The sequence below is a fragment of the Myodes glareolus genome, chromosome 26 (assembly GCF_982192425.1).
Source record: "Myodes glareolus chromosome 26, mMyoGla1.1, whole genome shotgun sequence".
NCBI classification, from domain to species: domain Eukaryota; kingdom Metazoa; phylum Chordata; class Mammalia; order Rodentia; family Cricetidae; genus Myodes; species Myodes glareolus.
The window spans coordinates 15,717,659-15,740,423 of NC_142051.1; the positions used below are offsets into that span (position 1 = coordinate 15,717,659).

At 40.5% G+C, this 22,765-nt stretch overlaps 1 protein-coding gene across 3 annotated transcripts in view; it reads right to left on the reverse strand.

Annotated features, from left to right (window-relative positions):
• The window catches only part of Ptprr (protein tyrosine phosphatase receptor type R), a 235,498-nt gene that overhangs the window by 121,187 nt on the left and 91,546 nt on the right, over positions 1-22,765 (reverse strand). The window lies entirely within an intron of this gene.

Below are 22,765 nucleotides of genomic sequence, written 5' to 3' on the forward strand. Positions count from 1 at the left end.
TTGCCAATGTCTGTCCTGCCTCTGAGAAACTCTCACATCAAAATCACCTCCAGCAACCTGAACCAGCACTACCCCAGGTTCAGCACATGGATCATAGCGGCAGGCTTCTAGGTGGTTTCTCTGCTTCCAGCTTCCTTTGGCCTCTGCACAAAGCCAGAGAGACTATTTTTTTAAAATTACAAATTAGATCATGTCAGTACTATCTTAAAACTCTCTGGGGGCAACTCAACTTATTCAGAATAAAATTAGAATCTGACATGGCCCCATTTGAGCCCTGCCTTAGAAGCTCCTGCCTCTATCTCTGCCATTTCCCATATTTCCAGTATCTTCTTTCTTTTCACAAGTAAATTTGTGTGGAACGAGAGCATGTGTCTGTGTACATATGTGTGTATGTGTTTGTACATGTATAGGTACACATGTGTTGAGTACATGTTTGTGTGTATGTATGTGGAGGGAGGTCAGAGGCTGCTGTTATAAATCTTCCCCAATGAATCTTCCACCATACTTTCCGAGAGACAGTATATTAGTCAAACGGAGAGCAACCTGAGAAGGTTAGCCTAGCTAGCGAATTTATCCTAGGGATCTGCCTTCCAAAACTTGGGGTCTAAGTAAGCTGCCACAGCCACCCCGAATTTACACAGATTCTAGGGATCTGAACTCGGGTTCTCCTGATTGCATAGCAAGGGTGTTAACTGAGGAACCATTCCTCAACCCCTTCTTCCACTCCTCCCTTCCCTTCTAGTACAGGCTCTTGCATGGGTACCCTCACCATGAGAAACTTACCCTAAGATACTGTGGGTCCCAGCGGAGTGGGTCTCACTCAATTCAGGTTTCCACTAAAACACTATTTTTGCAGAGGTCTGCATAACTAGATTATTTTAAAATATTGTCTTGTCTGTCGCTGTTCTTCTTGTATGTTTTTCCTTAGCATTTCCTATCCAGGATGTTGTATCTACTGTGCCTACTCACAGGTTGTGAGCCTGCACCTGGTGGGATGCTGGGAATGGAACTCGGGTCCTTTGCAAGAGCAGCAGGTGCTTTTAACCACTGAGACATTTCTCCAACTCTGTGTTTCCAGCATGTAGGCTTGATATGATCATGTGCATTCCTTGAAACAATGGTTTGCCCATATGCAGATTCAGAATGATTTGCCAGAACCAAAGACTTGTGAGCTACAAAAAAAAGCCCTATGTCCATGAATGGTTAAGGGGTTTCTTATGAAAGAGCCTGCCCAAGGGGAAGGAAATAGGAAAAACTGAGGAAACAGGGACACTGTGAAGTGGGTGCACAGGGCATTGTGGGTGTGGGTGCACGGGACACTGTGGGAATGTGTGCACGGGACACTGTGGGAGTGGGTGCACAGGACACTGAAGAGGGTGCACGGGGCACTGTGGGAGTGGGTGCACAGTGGGAGTGTATGCATAGGGGCACTATGGGAGTGTGTGCACGGGGCACTGTGGGAGTGGGTGCACAGGACACTGTGGGAGTGGGTGCACAGGGGCACTGTGGGAGTGGTTGCACGGGGCACTGTGGGTGTGGGTGCATGGGGCACTGTGAGGTGGGTGCACGGGGCACTGTGGGAGTGGGTGCACGGGACACTGTGGGAGTGGGTGCACAGGGGCCCTATGGGAGTGGGTGCACGGGGCACTGTGGGAGTGGGTGCACGGGGCATTGTGGGAGTGGGGCAGGAAGCAGAGAAACAAGTCTTATGGCCATGCTGTAATGGGTAGGATAATATGAGTTTCTTTGCTTTTATGGATATTACCGACTCTAGAAGGCTATTTTCTTAGTTACTTTTCAACTGGTTAGCTGTTTCTCATCATTAGCTTTGCAGTATTAATTACACTCATCCAGAGCCCCCTTTGTTTTGTGCTTAAATTAAGACTTCTATTCCTTAACCAAAAATCATCCCTTCATTTCTTCATCCCTCCTTCCTTGCCTGCCTGCCTCCCTTCTTCCCTCCCTTCCTCTCTTTCTTAGCTTTTCTTTCTTTATTTCTAATTTTCTTTCTTTGTACGTGTAGTGTATGTGCACACATGTCTTTGTAGGTGCGTGTGTGTGTTTGTGCCTATGCAAGTAGAAGCCCTGAAGTTGATCAGGACCTTCTTTTAAATCTCTCTCCACCTTATTCCAGTTAGCTCAGCTAGCCAGCTTGCCCCAGTGGTCCCCTGTCTCTGCCTCTTGTGGATTTCAATTTCAGTTCTCATCCTTGAATGACAAATGCTTTATTCACCAAACCGTCTCACTGGTCCAGAAAAGCCTTTTAAACTAGAAACGTGATCAAATATTTTTTGAAGTCCAAAGAAAGTTCACTTGGACCGTTAGGATATTGAAATAGCTTCAGAACATAAGAAGGAGAAATGAGGTCAACTAAAGATGACTTTCTAACAAGACATGAATGAAAATTTCACAATAACGCTAGAATAAATGAGATCACTTCTCATCCCGTGAATATGTGAGGGTAAATTTATATGTTTGTTATTAACTCATCAAAATTCCTCTGAGTGCATTATTTTCAACTTTTATTACTGTGTGATAAAATATAGCCTCATCGTTCATTATTCATACACTCCATTAGGGTGTGTATAAACACCATTTCTGTTTGCACCGCATTGGAACTAGGAATATACAAGAGAACTTTAAAATTTATCATTCAGTATATTCCAAAGTCAGAGGCAAAGTTGCAGAATTCATTGCCATCAGGCAAACCATCACCCTACTCCAAAACATACTTGGTTTTCAAAAGCATCTTATTTGATGTCTATTCTGTACAGAATTGGAGTTTTTAATACTTCTGGGTGTCTGAGATTCTGGAGCTTAAGTACTAAGTAACAGGCTTTCATAAAGCATCTTGTGATTTCTGTATGTTCAAAATGTATTTTGTACATGTTTAATAACAAACAATCTGTCTTTTATTCCTCTTGACCCCCCACCATATATAATAGAAATGAGTGTATACAAACCTCATAAAAATAGACAATATTTTTTGGTTAATTTATAATTTTGCAGCCTTGTAAGCATTTGGCTATATAACCATGACCTGGATCCTACCAGTTGTCCACTAGCACATTTGCCTTTAAGGTGAAGTAGATGTGTGGTCTGGAGATCTGCCTTTTGTTTTAATACAATCAGTAATTTTTATCAGTGCTAAAAGTAATTCTGGAAACTAAGGAAAATTGCAGGCCTAGGTAAATGAATTAGATGCCTTTCATACAACTGAAAATGAATTAGTAAGGTCGAAAACATTTTTTTCCATTTGAGCCTTACCTTATTAAGGGAACACAATGGATATTAAATAAATTTAAAGCCAAATTAACTATATGCCATGTAGGCTATGCTATCATATTAAAAGCTACAGTTTGAGTAAAAAAAAAAAGGTGTCTGATTAGGATCATAAAGATCACACTACAGAGCAAGCAACAGCTAACCAAGGGTCATGAGTAAGTCACAGTGCTCCCCAATTTTTCTTGCCCACTCTGCACCCCTCCATGCTTTCTGCGTCTTTGGTTCACAGTTTCCTTGGTTTGGGTTGGATACCTACTAGATTTACTCAGCAAAGATTTCACGAGTTTCCAATGTATTCTCGGGGAATACAAAGTTGTGATGGCCCCTCAGCCCTGTGGAAGACTTATTTCTTATTCTTTTCACAAACAAATCCTCTCACTTATGTAACCGTTCCCGTGGTCTGTTCTCAAGAACTTTCTTTCGCTTGTCTTCTGCATCACTGTTTCCCCATCACTAATGGATCATTCCTGCCGGTATATAAACATTTGCAAGCTTCCTAGAAAATAGAACATACAGTCTGCATCTCTCTTTTTTTTTAAGCTGTTGCTCCTTTCCTAAGTTGAGAAATAATTGCTTATTCCTGAGAACGATCCACACAGGTATTCTCAAGCAGATAGGCCATAACCTGTACCTTAACTTTATCTGTATTTCATTCTTCACTTGTGTGACAGTGTCCCAAGCATGAAAAGGAGCCAGTCCTGCTAAGATCACTGGTGGCCTTCACAGGGCCACATGCACTAGACATCTAGAGCATCTCAGCAGAGGTTTGACACAATGGATTGTTCCTTTCTTCTAGAAACTCTCTCCTGTGATTGCATGATCCTGCTCTTCTCCGACTTCAGGTTAAATATTCATCCCCTGTATGTTACTCTCATCACACAATCAGAAGAAGGCCCTTTCTCACCTCGCTTTCTTAGGATTTGATACCCACCTGCTACATCCCTTACCTCACTGCCTAATAATCTTTTTATGTATGTGTGTATGAGAACAGAGTCATGTTGCTTTTCTTATTCTTGTACCTACTGTAACTCCTGTTGCAGAGGAAGTCAAATTTTTCAGAAGTGGTCATTGTTTGTCAATTCCCACGAGAAGTTCAGTCATCATAGACGAAACCATTGCAGAATTTTTACTCCTGTTTATTTTTTTTGTCAGCACTAAAACTTGCCTCTACACTCTCTGTGATTTTTAACAGTTTTTATTCTGAGAAGTGTGGCCTCAGACACACTAAGTAGGTAAAGCACTCTACCACTGTGCTGTATCTTCAGTCATTTTTAAATTTCTTTCTTTCTTCTTTTCTCTTATCTTTCTTTCTTTTTGGTTATAACCATTTCTGTGAACAAATGGTTAGAAGAGAACAGAAAGTAACAAAGAATGTAAATAGAGGGAAAGAGCACAAAATAAAAAAGGAAAATGAAGGAAATAAGAAAGATCAGTCTCAGGGTTCCAGCTGAGGAATACAGGGGTTCCATGAGCAATCTATTCCTTGGTAAGAGGAAATGAAGTCTAAGGTCCACCTGCCTTTCTGACTGTACCCATACACCACATCAGCCTTTATCTTCAAAGTAAAGTCCAATGTACTTAATAGATCAAACAAAGCATTTAGTCACACGGAAAATATAGCTCTGTGTTAGAAATATGTATGCATGTGTCATATGAATGTTATACATACTTAAATTAAATAATACACACCTATTTCCTGACACATGGTAGACTGTGTGTTATTCTTTAGTTATGTACACATATTATTCTCAATTCCCCAAGAGTGGAGAATTTCAAATGAGGTCTAAGAAACACATATTTGTTTCCTTTGAAATACAGTTTTATCTTCAGATTCAGCTTATCAGGATAATATCTCAGAGAAGTTGATATATATAGTTATCTATAACAGAAGCTGATATGTACCCCTATAAAGATCACTTAATATGTTAAAGGGCTATAGCACTGTTCACATGATGTGTATATGATGTATTATAAGAATTTCATTAAGTAACAGGTATTCCACTCCTTCTGGGAAATAATATCAGAAAATATTCTTGATGATGAGAAAATGAACATTCCAGACGTTTGATGCATCATTTGTCTCAAAGAGAAGGTGGACTTTGTTTAAGCTCAGTCTAAACTACGCTTTGTAAATGTGTGGAACCCTAAATAATCCAAGTCACAGTGATTTGTCACGCAGCAGGGATGGTCTTAGGGCAAAACCTTAAGAAACAGCGATGAAAAAACCAGCGACAAAGAGCTCAGCCCGCTCTTTTAATCGTATCATGACGGGTGACACAAAAGCAACAGACAGTCACAGAAATGGAATTAAAATGCAAGGTGGCTCACAGGGTTCTGTTCTCTCTGATGTCTGGTCTACCTGGAGGTGCAGCAAGCGTCTGGAAACACAATGTCCATGTTGAGTGTGGGATTGAACTACAGTAAATGTGGGCATTTACATCAATTTCAATATCAATATGAAGAAGAGCAATAATTAAACACACAAGGACTGTGAGCCAATCATGAATCCCTTGTCTGAAGCATCTTCTCTTTCTCCTCTGGAGTGGAGACACATGGTTCTCTTTTCTGGATTGTGGTTGAAGAGTTTGATAGGAAATTTCTCAAGTGCTTACAGAGTAAGAAACAGCGAGAGAGAGAGAGAGAGAGAGAGAGATCAGAGCCAGCAGCCACATTGGGCCAGTGATTAGAGTGGGAGGAAAAAAGAGCTAAGGAGAGACTTGGATACATAAGGCTTTACATGATGGTAAATGATGAACAAATATTTCAATTGCATCTGTTATAGCCTGGTCACTCTAAGTGCTTATGCTTGAAACCTTGGATACTGGGGGAATGGAGAGATGGCTCAGGGATCAAGAGCACTGGCTTCCCCTCCAGAAGTCCTGAGCACAATTCCCAGCAACCACATGGAGGCTCACAACCATCAGTAATGAGATCTGGTGCCCTCTTCTGGCCTGCAGGCATACATGCAGGCAGGAAGCTGCATGCATAATAAATCTTTAAAAAGTCCTATAAAAAAAACAAACCCAAACTATTGACTATCTCATCTTTAAAGCCATTATGCTGGGTGTGGTGGTGTATACCCTTATAACTATGGCACTCAGGAGGCAGAGGCATGCTAATCTTATTTGAGGGATTCCTTAGCTACATAGAGAGATCCTGTATCAAAACAAAATAAACAACAAAACAAGTCTGTGAAGTTGTTACAGTTATTATCATTTACTAATGAGCAAACCATCTCAAGAGTACTAACAACTTCCCTAAGGTCATGTGTCTACTTACCCAGGTACATTTTCTCTCCCTTGACACACAAAATGAGATTTATTAATACATTGAAGATATACTTAAATTCATATCAATAATAATTTTAGAAAGAACTGAGAAGTATTAGAATGAGCTTTAGATGAAAATATAACAATAACAACCACATAATAAGATCAATAGGTTTTTCTACTACAAATTGCAAAAGCTAGGTACCTCTGAAATCAATTTTCTTAGGTCTGAGTACTTGAAGATGGAGTCTACCATACTGAAACTCACTGTGATGTTTCAACCCGCCTGGACCACAGGGTACCCAGATATTTGGATAAGCATTGTTCTTAATGTGTGTGTCTATGTGGGAAATATTTCTGCATGAGATTGACTGTTGGAGCAGGGGCTTTGGCAAAGTATTGTTTAGAGGAGATGTGCCCCCTCTAAACTATGAAAGTAAGAGAGTTCACTGTCCCTGCCTGGCTGTCTTTGAGTCAATCCTTCAGCTAAATTCAAGGTACAATGTACACCATAACCTCTTTTGGTTCTCAGATCTTTGGAGTCATACTAGAAATGTACCGTTCTGTCTCCTGCATCTCCTCCACCTTGAAGACTGACGATCTTAGGATTCTCACCCCGTACCCATGAGCAAAAATTCTTAGACTCAGACTTATTATTTATGACCATTCCCATCATCTGTTGGTTCTGTTTCTCTGGAGAACCCAGGTGAACCCATCCATTTAGTGATACCGATAACCGAAAACATAATTGGGTCCTTTCTCGTGCACCTGCTGCGTTCCTGTGGAAAACGTTGGCTGCCGTTCCTTGAGCTCTGAGGGGGAAACAGACGGTGTGGAGATGTAGCACAGTAGGCTGTGGCTACCAAGGAGAGGATTTCATGGGAACCAGTGCCAGTTTCTCTTTAGTTCACACTGCTGGAGAAGAGTGTGCTTGTGCAGCCCCAGACATCATTACCCACGACTTTGACCCCTACTAGCAAGGAAAGAATATTCGATTACATAGAGTCCACACTCAGGTGAGACAAATTATGGCCCTGAGAGAATTATCTAATTACATGAGGCACAGCAGCACCAACTTAAGGCAGCTGTCTGTGGAATCATAAAATTTTAAGATAGAACAGTTATATTAAGGGGCTTTCACGGGTGTCCTTTCATGATTCTCAAAATAAATATTTGATTAACTCTACTACACAGTGATGAGTATATTGAGAAGAGCGGTGTGGAAGTCCAATTTTCCAAAAAAGAAAAATTAGCTATATAATATAAGGCAGTTAAAGTGGCTTTGAATATTACTGGTAATAACGAGGCAATGAATTTCTTGTGTAATTCTGACACAGTTATATTTTTAAAATTATATTAAAACTTTTACATCTATTTTTTATTTATGTGGGGGCATGTATGTATCTGAGGAGGTCAGCAGACATTTGTAGAAGTTGACTTTCTCCTTTAGCCCGTGGTTCTGAAGATGGAATTCAAGTCATCAAACCTGATGACCAGCGTCTGGACCCACTAAGACATCGTCCCATACCTGCCGTATTTTTTAAAAAATTATCTGTTAGATAATAATTAAATAAACAAAGAGCAATTAACCTAAAGCATTTGGAGCATGGAGCCTTGAGTCTTACAGTAAGAGGAGTGGAAAATTTATCACTGTATGTATAATGTATAATGTATAGGCTTTTATACAGTATCTTTGGCTCTATTACAGAATGACATGAAGCAAAAGACAGTAACAATGTTCACTGAAACAGAATGAGGTCATACAGAAATAAGATAAGTAAAACTCAGGAAAGAAATTCTACACTGTTCTTTATCATCCATTAGAAGTCAGTGCAGTTCCTTTAATCTGAGTACAGTTAGGTCATTTCTGCATATTTGATGAGGAAACAGAATTGGTTTTCATTCCGAGGAACCACATGCCATCTACCTTCCTGACAGTTACTAAAGTGTGTGTGTGTGTGTGTGTGTGTGTGTGTGTGTGTGTGTGCATTCTCACACACAAGCATGAATGTATTTGTATACATGCAGAGTTAGGGTAAAATGTTCAGGAAGCACATGCTTTTAAGATCTGGCATTTGGGGAGAATCAGTATATGGTTAGGTGGACAGTTCAGTGATAGCATGTGCAAGGCCCAGAGTTCTGTATACAACAGTGTGAGTATTAACAACAACAACAAAAAGTGAGAATAAAGGAAGACATAAAGGGACGGGAGAAAGAGGGATGGAGGAAAAGAAGGGGAGAGAGATTTAAATAAGAATCAATCTATTGTGTGACTCTGTGTGCTTTCTCACATTTTGTATTTTGAATTTTGTGATGCCATATTTTCCTGGTCCGTGTGTGTGTGTGTGTGTGTGTGTGTGTGTGTGTGTGTGCGTGTAACACAAGCCTAGTTAAACTCTGTATTTTCTTTACATAAAGCTGTTTAGTTTGCTGTGTAGTTTCAGCATCTGAAGGCCCCCAGTGCTAGCTAATTCAGAAGCAAACTTGTCTACTCCTCCAGTGCAACACTGTTCAAGGACCCATATGGTTCAGTGAAATTTAAGGAAGTTAGTTCAAGGTCAGACAAAAGTTAATGATAGAAATGAGGTTAGAACCAGCCTATTTTCTGTGTTTTTGCATCCACCACACCACCCAATGTCTTCACATCCAAAGACAGTCTTCTGGAAGCTGAAGCAAAAGCAAGAACAGGCTGCAAACCACGAGTTGTAGCAGCGGCATTTGTAAAAACTCAAGTTTCATGGTCAATGTCACAAAAAACTCTTATTTTTTTCAGATTGTCCTCCAAATGTGACTGGGTTAATTTTCACCTTAAGTATCTGAACTTTGGGGATGGGGGACACATTTGTGATCTGTTCCTGTAAGACAGTACACAAAGAAAAGACGAACAACCATGGACAGTCAGATAAATACAGCTTTACTTTTCCAGTGATGCCACTGTGTTGCACTATGTGTCTTCGTAAATTTGATTTTCACCTATAAATTTATATAAGTAAAACTTGTCTACAATGAAGGTCTGGTGCAGGAGAATTGTCTGTATTCTGTCAATCATATTTTAAATAAACACTGATTGGCCAGGCAGAAAGTATAGGTGGGTAAACCAGACAGGAAGTAGAACAGAAGAATGCTGGGAAGGAGGAAGCCCAGTCCTCACCATTCCTGCCCAGACCACAGAGAAGCAAGATGTAACCTGCTCCATTGGAAAAGGTACTGAGCCACATGGCTAACACAGACAAGAATTATGGGTTACCGTAAGATGTAAGAATTAGTTAATAAGAAGACTGAGCTAATGGGCCAATCAGTTTATAACCTAATGTTGACTCTGTGATTTTCTTTGGAACTTGCCGGCTGTGGTGTACTGGGCAGGACAGAAACCCCAACAAGCCAGCCCTCATGTTACAATGGTCGACCTTGAAGTTGTTTTTAGTAGCTTCCCCCCAATAAAAGCCTCCTTTAAAATTAGCAATTGTGGTAGATGAATGAGATGACTCAAACTACCTTCAGTTCTTAGAATTTGGGCTACAGCAGGCATTGATTACATGTCTAGTCTGGTCGGCATGCCTGTTAAATGTCTAACATTAAGTGTGTTAGCAACACCATTTAGTCTTTCAGAATGGAAACATCGGGGACTAGAGAGATGGTTCAGAGGTTACAAGCATTTTTTGTTCTTGCAGAGATGCCTTTTGGGATTCCCAACACCCACATGGTGGCTCGTAACTATCTGTAACTCCAGATTTAGGGAATCTGATGCGCACGGTGTCCGTGCACATGCTGGCAAAACATTGACACAAACAAAATACATCTTTAGAAATTAAAACATTAAACCTTCTTACTCTCAGAGAAATCTTTTCCCTTTTCCATGCATACGCCAAAATGAATGGTAAAAGATTAGCTTACATTCACTTTTTATAGAATAACCATTTAACTTTTAGAGTCATTTACTTTACAGTCAATTCTAAAATGCCATTTTCCCAAACATTGAATGAATAAGCAATGTTGTTTTTATGTATAATAAATAGGAAATTTATACCAAAAACTTAGGTTGCCTAGAAACTCCCACTGATAAAATATTTTTCTGATAAATGTACTAAGAACACAGATAGCATTGAAAGAGGAATGAGAACGCCGTGATGGAAAGTGTGCCTGGCGTCTAAAGAATAATGGGAATCTTAGTGCCGTGAATGTTTCTTGTCTCTCTGGAAAATAGCATAATTATGTGTCTGTCTATCACAGACGACAAAGGATCTCAGCCAGTTATTTCTAAGATATCACGGGTAAGAAAAATCAAACTTAACTGAATGCATTGTGGCAACCCCACAACGGCATGTCTTTTCAGTATTTACCAGGATTTGATTTGGCTGATAATAATACTAAAGGTTAACACCTATTAACAAAGGATCAGGGAGGCATCTAGCAAAGTCAGTATGTACCCAGGCGTCATTGTGGTTTCTCAGTGATGAGGAAGACAACGTGATGTAGATCCACCATCCTAAAACCTCCCATCCATAAAAATGCCAGACAAGAGAGCATATTCAGCAGCAGCAGCATTAGATAATCATATTTGATGGACTCGCTGTAGCTTTTCAACCAACTGACAAGGAGAGATGCGGTTCTGAAATAATAATTTCATGGGACATTATCATCAACTGATAGATGTCTACCAAATATGACACTTTTCAATTCTACTTTGTGCTGTTTTATGTGAGAAGTTCAATAAACATGTTCCCAACTCTGAAACTCTCCAGATAGGTTTGAAAATAAAAACTAAGATGGGTAATATTCATAGTCTGCTGAGCAAATGAGTCAAAGTATGCATTTATAATATAATTTTGTTTGTTGCGCTTTCTGGAGTTCTCAAAAGTCATCACTATAGCAATTAAATAAGTGTTTTTAATGAATACCCCCTCAAGTACAGATTGCCTTCCATGTATATAACACAGCAGGTGTCTTGGGCAATTCTCTTTATAAGCCATTTTCATCATATTTTTCAGACACTCAAAGCAAATTTAGGTCAGAGTGGAAATTTATATTAATAACAATATTAGATTTTTTCTAAGCTCGTTCCATGTACTACTAGGTCACTTGAATTATTCTCCTCCTATGTTCTCTCTTTGGTGACATGTTCAAGGTCACAAATGTGAACATACAGATAGACTTACAGCTAGAACATTTTCTGATGCCATGTACAGACTTTGTGACTCTAAATAACCTCAAATGTCAATGGTTTTATTAACATTGATTGATACCTTATAAGATTGTATTCATTTAAGATGCTGCCTAAGTTTCCAGCATTCTACATTCCGGTCAGAAACCCCTTAGCAGTTGTCTTGCTCAATGGGTATTGCCAATGCGACTTCTATCTTTCTACTGAGTTCGAAGACAGTTACAGTTTTGATTTTCGCTCTACCAACTAACCTTTATTGTAATTTTAAGAAAATCACAGCAAATTTTCTTCTGTTCTTCTCCTCACTTAGGGAAGCCACAAAATCTCAGAGGCGTTAGATTAGAAGTCAATACGCAGTAATGTTAAATAACGTTCTAAACCCGGTACAACCTAGGTGCCCCTCAATAGAAGAATGGTTAAAGAAGGTGTGGAACATATATACACTAGAGTTTTACTCAGCGGTAAAAAAACAATGACATCTTGAATTTTGCATGCAAATGGATGGACACAGAAAACGCTTTACTTAGTGAGGTAAGCCAGACCCAAAAAGAGGAATATGGTATGTATTCACTCATAGTGGATTCTAACCATAATTAAAGGTCTTTGAGCCTATTATTCGAGATCCTAGAGAAGCTAAATAAGAAGGTGAACCTGAAGAAAATCATGTACTTATCCTCCTGGAGATTGGAAATGGACAAGAGTCCCAGGTAACCACGGGTGCATGGGGGGGGTGGGAGGGTTGTTGGAAGGGGAGAGGGTTAGAGAGAAGGGAGTAGGGGAGGAATGGGGAAAACTCGGGGGACTGAGATGGGGGGAGGAAGGAAGGATGGATATGGGATCAGGGAAGAATATATCTCAACTAAGGGAGTCATTTTAGGGTTTACAAGAGACTTGATTATAAATGGGATCCCAGGTCCAAGGAGAGATCCCCAGATTGTTCTCTGGACAGAGGAGAAGGTGCCTGAACCTGCCTTGGCCTATAACCATACTGAGGAAGATTTTGCTTATCACCATAGATCCTTCATCAGACGATGGACGGTGATACAGACGGAGACCCACATTGGGCACCGGACTGAGCCCCCCCATGGTCCAAATGAGGAGCAGAAGGAGGAAGAACATGAAAAAAAACCTCAGGACCGTGAGGGGTGCGATCACCCACTGATACAAGGGGACTGATCTAATGAGAGTTCACCAAGGCCAATTGGACGGAGATTGAACGAGCACGTGTGATCCAACCAGATTTTCTGAATGTGGCTGGATTCTCTGAATGTGGCTGGCCCAGAGCCTTTCTGAAAAGCCATTAAGAATGACACTGGGACTTGTTTCCTCTGCATATACTGGATTTTTGGGATCCAGTCTGTTTGGATACTCACCTTCCTGGACCTGGAGGGAGGGGGGAGGAACTTGAGCTTCCCACAGGGCTGGAAGCCCTGACTGCTCTTAGGGATGGAGAGGGAGGAGGAGGGGGAGGGGGGAAGGGGAAGGTTTTGGGAGAAGGGGTGGAAATGGAAACTTTCATAATTTAATAAACTTTGAAAAAAAAAACTAAACCCGGTATAACGGCACAAGAGACACCAATAGCAGAGTGGAGAAAAGACGTAATCCAATAACATGTGAAATGGTAATGGGCACCTGCGTGACACTCCAAAAGACCTGCTTCTGGGACACCCAAGTGCGCAATGCTCCAGCACACAGGAGCTTTCGTGAAGCATTAGCACTGATATACTATCCCACATGGAACACTTACAAGAGTGCTTCAGAGAGGGGGAAAGGAAAAGTCTACATGCCTACTCCCTTTATTCCCCCAAGGAATACGTTTATTTTTTGCCATGTGATCACCTCTAATAATATTGCAGCACTTTTACAAAGGATGGATATAATTTCCCTGCCCCACATCTCCCCTCTGAGAGCCTGCAATAACAATTAACTATTAATGATCAGAAGCAAGCACATTGAATTCAGCTGCTTGCTTGAGAAGGAGATCAATATGTAGACCTGTCAAGAGGATACCATTTTGCGCTTAAGAAAAACATGTTCTTCAGAAAAGTGTTCTGAGCATGGAATAAAATTAGTTTATTATTTTTGCATTATTATTGCAGATATATTTTCACTTTTACAAGCCACAGACTTATTAAAATCTTCAGGGGATAGAGTCAACAATGAGAAGATTGTACCTTCTACTTTCTGGAACTGTGAAATCAACCCTGAGCTTAATTGCGTGGTAATTGAGCTGCTAGCTTGTGAGTGAGTGTGCCTGCGTGTGTGTGTGTGTCTGCATGTGTGTGTGTATGTCTGCGTGTGTGCCTGCAGGTGTATGTGTGTGAATGTGTGCATATGTGCCTGTGTGTGTGTGGGCCTGTGTGTGTGTACCTGCATGTCTGTGTACCTGCGTGTGTGTGTGTGTGTGTGTGTGTGTGTGTTGGCTGTCTATGTTCATGGGGGTGTGTACATTTGTCTATGTAGATGCCCATGTGTGTGAATGACAGAGGATGACCTTGGGTATCCACCTTAGTTTTTAAGACAGTGTCCTTCCTCAGATCTGAGGATCATCAGTTTGGCTAGGCTGGCTAGATCTGCTTGTTTCTGTCCTCTCCCCAACCCCGTGCTAAGATTAAAGATATACACTACAGTGCCTGGCTTTTTCGTTCGTGTTGGTTATCGTTAAGATCTTAGGGTTATTCTGGTGGGCACTTAACAGCTAAGTCATCTTTCCAGCCTCTTAAATTAGCTATTCTTTTCTCTTCCCTATATCAGTATGTGGATTTAAAATTAATTGTAAGTTTTAGAAAGAATTTTAGGACATTCTTTGATGAAATGTGCTAAAGTTTGGATGTATGAAACCCAAGGTTGGAAACCATGGCAGCCTCCAGTGTCTCATTTGCCACTTACTATGCCTTAGTTTTTAAAATGGATGCAGTATCAACTAAATCTTTATTTTCCTCAAAGCTCATAAACGCACCATCACAATGACATACATATATTTATTGCATTCTGATCTTTCTCTTCCCACCTCCTATCAGCGTCCCTCCCTTGTCCACCCCTCATTTTCTATTAAAATGTTTCCTAAATTCTGTATCTTTGTTTGTTTGTGACCCACTGTTTTTGGCCAGGGCCGACTGTGTGACCACAAGATTGGAACTATTCCCTGGAGTTGGGTGGGATCACTAGTGGGTATACAATTGGAGACTGCTGCTGTCTGTCTTCGAGAGACTACCAGTAATCAGTAGTTCAGCAATAAGGATGGAACACCCTGAATCCCGTTATCCATGACTAAGTGTTGGCAAGGTCTACCTCAAGGAAGCACAGTGCGTGTGACTGAAGCTGCAGCAATTTCGTGACTGCAGCTATTACGCTGTGTCTAGAGGGGGCATTTCATATGTTTTGTCTACCTTCCAGACCTTACATTCTTCCCCATCCTCTCCTGAAATGTTCTCTGATCCTTAGAGGGGTGATATGAATGTCATACTTATGGCTAAATGCTCAGTTGTTACTTATTCTTAGTATCTTAGGCTGCTACCTGTCCCTGTATTCATTGCTGTTCATTGCAAAGTGGGTCTTGTCTGATTAGAGCTGAGAGTAGTAATTGTTTACTTAGCTAAGCATCAACATTATCTTCTTGCCTAAGACCCTAGGTGTGGGGTTTTGACTCTTACCTCATGCAGAGTGTGCTTCACATCTAATCTGAGAACGGTTAGTTAGTCCCCCAAACCATCATGCCCCTGCTGCACACGTGGGTACATCTTCCCTGGGAGGTTGGTATTGTGGGTCACAAAGTGCACAGTTGGGTAAGTCCATTGAACTCTCTTCTTCTCCAGTAGCCTACATAGCACCTGCAAGTCCTGACAGGCTGAAGCGACTCAGCAAAGCAGAGGCTTCCAGCTCCCTTCCATATGGATTTCTCAATATAGTGCAACCAAAGTGAGTGGTATCTTTAGCAACAGTGTCTTATCCTCTAGTTATGATAGCAACCAAGTCGAAAGGCAAGTGTTTGCATTATTTGGAGGGGAGAGGGAGTGGGCTCTGGGACCTTCCTGATGAACAACTTCTATGGGGGTATCCCATACGTAATACTGGGAATTTTTGTTTAGTATCTCATTGCTACTAGGGACAGTATTATCCAGCCATGCAGGGAATCTCCCTTCAAACTCTGATGTATTTTTTTATTGTTATAGAATAGTAGGTTTCCATATGGACTTTTCATTTTCTTATGGTGAGTTTAACGCTCCTTTCCTCAGTCCATCATCTTCCTAGCCCACTCATTGTTTAACCCTTTGAGCCATCAATCTCTCCCCTTTCTACTTTTATTTTACCCGGGCCCTGCTAGCTATACCCTACTAAGCTCCCTCATTCCCCCATGTCATACTATCTATGAAGTTAAGTCCCCTGCCCTGACTTCTGTCTAAGTCCCTAACTTCTTCAGGTATTCCAGATAAGATACAGAAAATCAAGATTCAAAGCTAGACCCTTTATGTGAAACAGAATATGTGGGGTCTATAAAAGATGATTTCAGTGGGGCCCTGTTGTACCTCTGGGAGAGAGGACATCTCTGTTTGTTTCAAGGTAGATGTTTTACCTTTGGACAAAATAGATGGAAATATGCTTAAAATTTCTCTATCAAAATACTTTTGGGGGGAACTAAAAGGACTTTTCAGTGGTTAAGGGTGCTTGTTGCTCTTGCAGAGAACCCAGGTTCAAATCTCAGCACCAACAGCAGGAGGAACATAACCTTCTGTAAGTCCAGATGCTCTGGCCTCTGAGGGCACCTTCACTCACACGCTGCGCACAAACCCATGTAGAGACACATATATACGCATAAAGAAAATAAACGCATCTATGAAAAGACATTTCTTACCTCTTTTTGAATAATTCATTAACTCAAACCTCATTGGTATTGTGTTTTCTCTAATGTGAGGTTAAGATTTCCACTTTCAGGCATCACAGAGCAACAGAAACCAAATGATTTTCCTGCTTTAAAGAAACAACAAACCCGACAAAATACACCAAACAATGGTTTTCACACGTTACACAGCAGGTCTCACGATACAGCTGACGCTTAAAAAGAAGAACAAAATAGGGTGGGTTCCTTCAGCGCCTTCCTCAGCTCTGGCTAGAGAAGAGAGGGCCTCCCAAAATCTCTGGCAACCTCCTACATTCAGAAATCAGGGAAGTTATGAGGTGAGAATTCTCAGGGCAGGAAGATCAAGGAGATGTGGAGGCAACAAAAAGTAAGAAGGGAAGGGAGGACACACAGACACACACACACACACACACACATACACACACAGAGGTGGAGACAGAGTCACAGAGAAAGACAGAGACAGAATGACACAGAGAGACACACAGAGAGATAGACACACATACATGAGACAGCGAGACAGAGATATATACAAGCATACATGAGAGAGATAGGCAGAGAGAGAGACAGGGAGAGAGACAGGGAGGGAGAGAGAGAGAGAGAGAGAGAGAGAGGAGAGAGGCAAAGAGAGAAAGAAAGATGTTCAGAGTAGTATAATAATGAGAGGGATGTCCCTGAAGCAGGTCAGAACTTCTAAAGGGAAAGGCGTTTTTCAGAACTTTTAAGGGAAACATAGAATAATTTTCAGAGCTCTGATAACTCTGGGAATAGGAATTAATCCTACTAATCAGTGTCAGAACCCTGTGTACCCAGGACATTGAGTATTTCGCTCAGAACAGCATGCTTTTCAGGAGCAGGGCAAAATTGCCTCTAGAGAGAAGTCTGTGACTTTTTTTTTCTATAATGAATCTTCAAGCAAATATCTTAGAACTTATGAGCCAAGAAACAAAGTTGAATATGTTTATAGGTATAATGACAAAAAAAATCTTCCTCACTAAGGTGACTGAACTGGGTCACCTCACATTACATCTATACTGTATGCTAACATATGATCACTGGCAGAATGGAAGTCTCTTGGAGTTAAACGGTGATGGCCCAGACTTATCTCTGACTCTCAGGGTTTGAATGGAAGCCTCAAAGCATCCAGAAATCAGACAGCTGGCCTTAGCCCTTGGTTCTAGTTTGACAGCCCTTGCTTATAGTAGAATATTGCTCTGGCTCCACCAACAAAGCATAATGAGAGACTAAAAGAACTGAATTGGCTTTAAATAGCCTAGTTACGTGGAGAACAAAAATTAACCAAAACCAAACATGGTAAAAATTTCCCATGTTTGAAATCTAATAAAATCTGTAAGGTCTGCAAAGAATCGGAGAACTGTTATCTATTATATAAGTGGAAAGAGTCAGTTAAAAAAAAGACCCAGAAATGATACAGATGTCTCAATTAATAGACAAGGGTGTTGAAACAATCATCACACTTATATTTGCTATGTCCGGGATAAAGGACCTAAAGATAAGAACATTGTAAAGAGAGATAGAAGATACTTAAAATGACTCAAGTATTGTTTCTTCAAGTAAAGAGAACAATTCCTTGGATAAAAAATAGTTGATGCTGTTAATGATAGATTTAAAGTTTCAGAACAATGGAGGAGTGGGATTTAACAAGTGACAGAAATGATCCAAAATGAAACACACAGCGGAGAAAGACTTAAGAAAGGATGAACAGGGCCTTAGCTACCTGTAGAATAGCCTACTTCAGATAGCCTAATAACTTGGGATATAGAAGGTACAAAAATTCTCTAAGAAATAATGGGTCAAGGGCTAGAGAGATGGCTCAGTGGTTAAGAGCATTGCCTGCTCATCCAAAGGTCCTGAGTTCAATTCCTAGCAATTACATGGTGGCTCACAACCATCTGTAATGAAGTCTGGTACCCTCTTCTGGCCTGGAGGCATACAAGCAGACAGAATACTGTATATATAATAAATAAATAAATAAATAAATAAATAAATATTAAAATAAAAAGAAATAATGGGTCAAAATCTGTCAAATTTATGGGTGGAGAATACTTGCTTAGCATGCACAAATCCCTAAATTCCATCCCATAACTATATAAACCAGGCTTGGTGCACATCTGAAATTCTAGCACTGGGGGGCAGAGTCGGAAAACTCACAAGTTCAGGATTAACCTCTGAAATATGGTGGGTTCAAGGCCAGTCTGGGATACACAAGGTGCTGTCTCAAAAAAAGAGCATACAGAAATATGCTCATATTTAAGAAATCCAATGCAACCAATCTATAGAAGAAACATGAAGGAAATTACTGTGTAGAATTTCATAGACAAAATGGGCTTAAAACTGTCAGGACACAAGATTTAGAATCTTCTTCTCCATTACCATGAAGATTACACAGATGAGACTTCTCAAGGTTGGCCTCATGAAAATCAAGATGCTAAAGAGAATCTAGAATTTCTCGTAGCTTAAGTGTGTTAAATGTTCAGCTTTAGTTCTGATTGAAATTATTTACAAGCAATCTGGGACAGTGGGAACTTGGTTCTTTAGGACTCCCTGCAGATTTAGTTTTCTGCACAAAATCCAGCTAGTCAACATTAGAGCACAGATGGGAGAGGGGCACAGGATCTCTGCCTGTCAAGGAGGATCTATTGACAGCTGATGGCTGCTAGGATAGGAAGAATCAAATATACACGTACATACATATATAATACACACACACACACACACACACACACACACATTGAAGTTAGAAGGGGTACATGGGGAAATTCAAACCAGGAGGACTTGGGGTGGGTGGAATAAAAATAATCAAAATATATTGTATGCATATACTTATCAAAGAATAAAATAGTAAAAACATGTAAAAACGTATCCACTGGAGAAATGGCTCAGTGGAAAAGAGTACTTGTTGTGTAAGCACAAAGATCTGAGTTCAAATCCCTAGCATCTATGTCAAAATCTAGGCATGACTGAAACTGCCTGTCCACCCTAGCACTGGGGGAGAGGGCAAAGTCAGGCAGACACTGGGGACTCATTGATCATCCAACCTCAATAGGAACGCAGAACTTCCAGGTCATGAAAGAGTCTGTCTTAAGAAATAGGGCAATACAATCGCAGAGAAATCTCTTCCTCTGGCTTTGGGACTCTTTCTGTCCCTTCTTATGCAATGATCCCTGAACCTTAGGTACAGGAGTTGTGTTGTAGATGAATCAATTGGGACTGAACTCCACAATTCTGCATTTTGATTGGTTGTAGTTTTCTGTAATGGTCTCTTTTTGTTGCAAAGAAAAATATCCTTGATGAAGGGTGAGAATTACATTCATCTGTGGGAATAAGGATAAATACTTTGAATGTAGTTAGGCATTGTGCTGACTTAGTTAAGTGGCAGTGGTAGATCTCCTTCAGTTCTATGGCTTCACCAGGTCTGGGTACTTGGATAAGTTTCTGGTATCAGGCATGCTTTCCTTCCCTCTTGTTGAGCAGGCCTTAAGTCTAATTAATGAGCTGTTGGTTACCATCAAGTTATGTGTGCCCTTTCTGCACCCTTAAGGTTATTGTGTGAGGTCATGTCTCCTAGAAAGGTTAGAAACTATACCCATAGAGTCTCATTAACATAGTTCCCTAAGCATGACCCAAATAAGGATGACACCCATTGACATGCCTGATGAAATTTCACAAAGCTTCAAGCCCAACCACCACCACCACTACCACCACCACCAACACCACCAACAACAAACTACAGGCAATTAAGGAATGCTGGGTGTGGGACAGCCTTCTTCCCTAGGAAGAGTACATTAGTTGGCAATCCAATGCTAAATGTTCAGCAGTGAAAAATATACATATAAGCAATATTATTTAACATATTGTAGTTGTAAGTTTAGGAATACATGCACACACACACATACTACACAAAACAATTTAAAAAAGAGATAGACCATGAATTTGAAACAAAACAAGCAAGGTGGTACATGGAAGTGTCCAGACGGAGGAAAGGGATCAGGAAAATGGAAATAATGCAAATATAATCACAAAAATTTTGAAAATATTTTTTTAAAAAGGAGGCAGGTGGGTGAGATGGTTCATCTAGTAAATGCGCTTACCACCAACCCTGGGACCCACATAGTAGAAGGAGGAAACTAATTTCCATAAAGTGTCCTCTGACTTCTATATGCATGTATGGTATACTCAGGTGCACACACAGTTCCAATAAATAAACAAAAGTAAATTCTCTAGCATCTGCATGCACACACTTGAGCATGCATGCAACATGCATACATACACATACACACACACACACACACACACTCAAAAAAAGAAAAAAAATCTCACCCATAAATTAATCTAGCAATGTTTATTTGAAGTATCTGGAAAAGTTCACAAGCTCTGCCTTCTAGCAGTGAATGATGTGGTTATCTTCTCCATGTTATCACTGAAGCAACTTTATAACTGCTTGACAGATGCACACAAAGATGCTTAGCTGGTTCTTCCCTGTTTCGTTATCACATTGCATTGAATGTGAAATTACGACTCATTTAGAAGGATGCTCTTTCCTGAATTATCTCTTTTTTTTTTTTTTTTAGCTTGTGACATCCTCCTCTCCAGGAGGACTGGGTGGGTGGTATTGCCTGTGGTAAAAATAGTTTCCCACTTAGTCACTTCTGTAACTCACCACTCTTTAGCCGTAGCACAAATGTTTCCTGAGGTGCCTTATCTAGAATTTCATCACAAATGATAAAACTCTCCGCTGTGCAGTGCAGTCAAATATTTACAAACAAATATGAAGTGAATCATACAAGCCAAGAAAATGACCTTTACTGAGGTGTGCATGCAAATAAGAAAATGAAGGAATATTTCAGGAGAAAAACAAACTTTAAGTAAGCGTATTATGATAGTAGTAAACAGCACCCAAAAACAGTCGGCTAGAATAGATAATAAAGCATGAAATAGTTCAGTCTTGAAGGCAAGTACTGGCCTGAGAACAGAACAGTACAATGCGCATATGATAGGATCCATTGGGGTGAAGAAAGAGATCAGTAGAGAAGTTACTTATGTCTATTCTCATTTTGTTCTTTAGAATTTTCTTTTTGAGTAAATTTTACATCTGCTTAAGATACTGACATAGTCTCTGTTAGTCACTGTTCTGTTGCTGTGAAGAGATACCACGACCAAGGCAACTGCTACGAAAGAACACATTTAATTGGAGGCTCGCTTACAGTTTCAGGAGTTTAGTCTGTCATCTTCATGGCGAGAAGCATGGTGGCAAGAAAGCAGGCAGGGGGCAGAATCGGAGCACGGATCACAAACTTCCAGCACACAGTGGTATAGAATATGCATTACTTTCCAGAAAGGGAGGAAAGGGGCCATAATGAGGAACTACCAATGTCAGGCTGAAAAAGAGCATGGCAAATTCTGCATCTCCATGCTTGATGCTAAAGCAGTCTTCAGAACTCCAACTCCTCCCAGCTTTGTTGACTGCAGCACACTTCTTTCTCTTGGGCTAGTTTCACACCCTGTCTGCAGCTCTCCAAACAACTCCAGCATCTCCAAAATCTTGGGGCCTCTGATACAATCCAGGCTTCACCTTCACAACTTCACACAATGGCCTCTCTAGACCTCCATGCAGGGACACCCCTGAAACACCTGACCTCAGCAACTTTTCTTAGTCATGAAGGGAGATTCCACAATCCCTTTCTTATATGCTTGACTCTAAAGACTTAACCAAGTGTCCAAAGTTGCCAAATTCTGATGCTGGATGGGACTGGGCCTTAACACACACACACACACACACACACACACACACACACACACACACACGTATATATAGAGATATAGACAATAGTTACACTGTATACACACACACACACACATATAGTCACACATGGTATATATAGGAGGTCTTTCTGTATTTGGGTTGCTGCTTCGCTCCATGTGACACACACAGATATGTATATAGATATATTACTTACGAAAATATGACTATGACAAAAACTTTAAAATCATAAGAGTAATTATTTCTATTTCCAATATGCTTAGCAACTGATGAAATCATACATAGTAATGTACTATTGTAATCTCAGCACTCATACAATAATCTCATTATGTATCATCATGTAATCTCAGTACAATAGATTGGGAGGTTATCCTCAGCTACTATTTGGTTTTCTTGAGGCTAGCCTGGGCTAC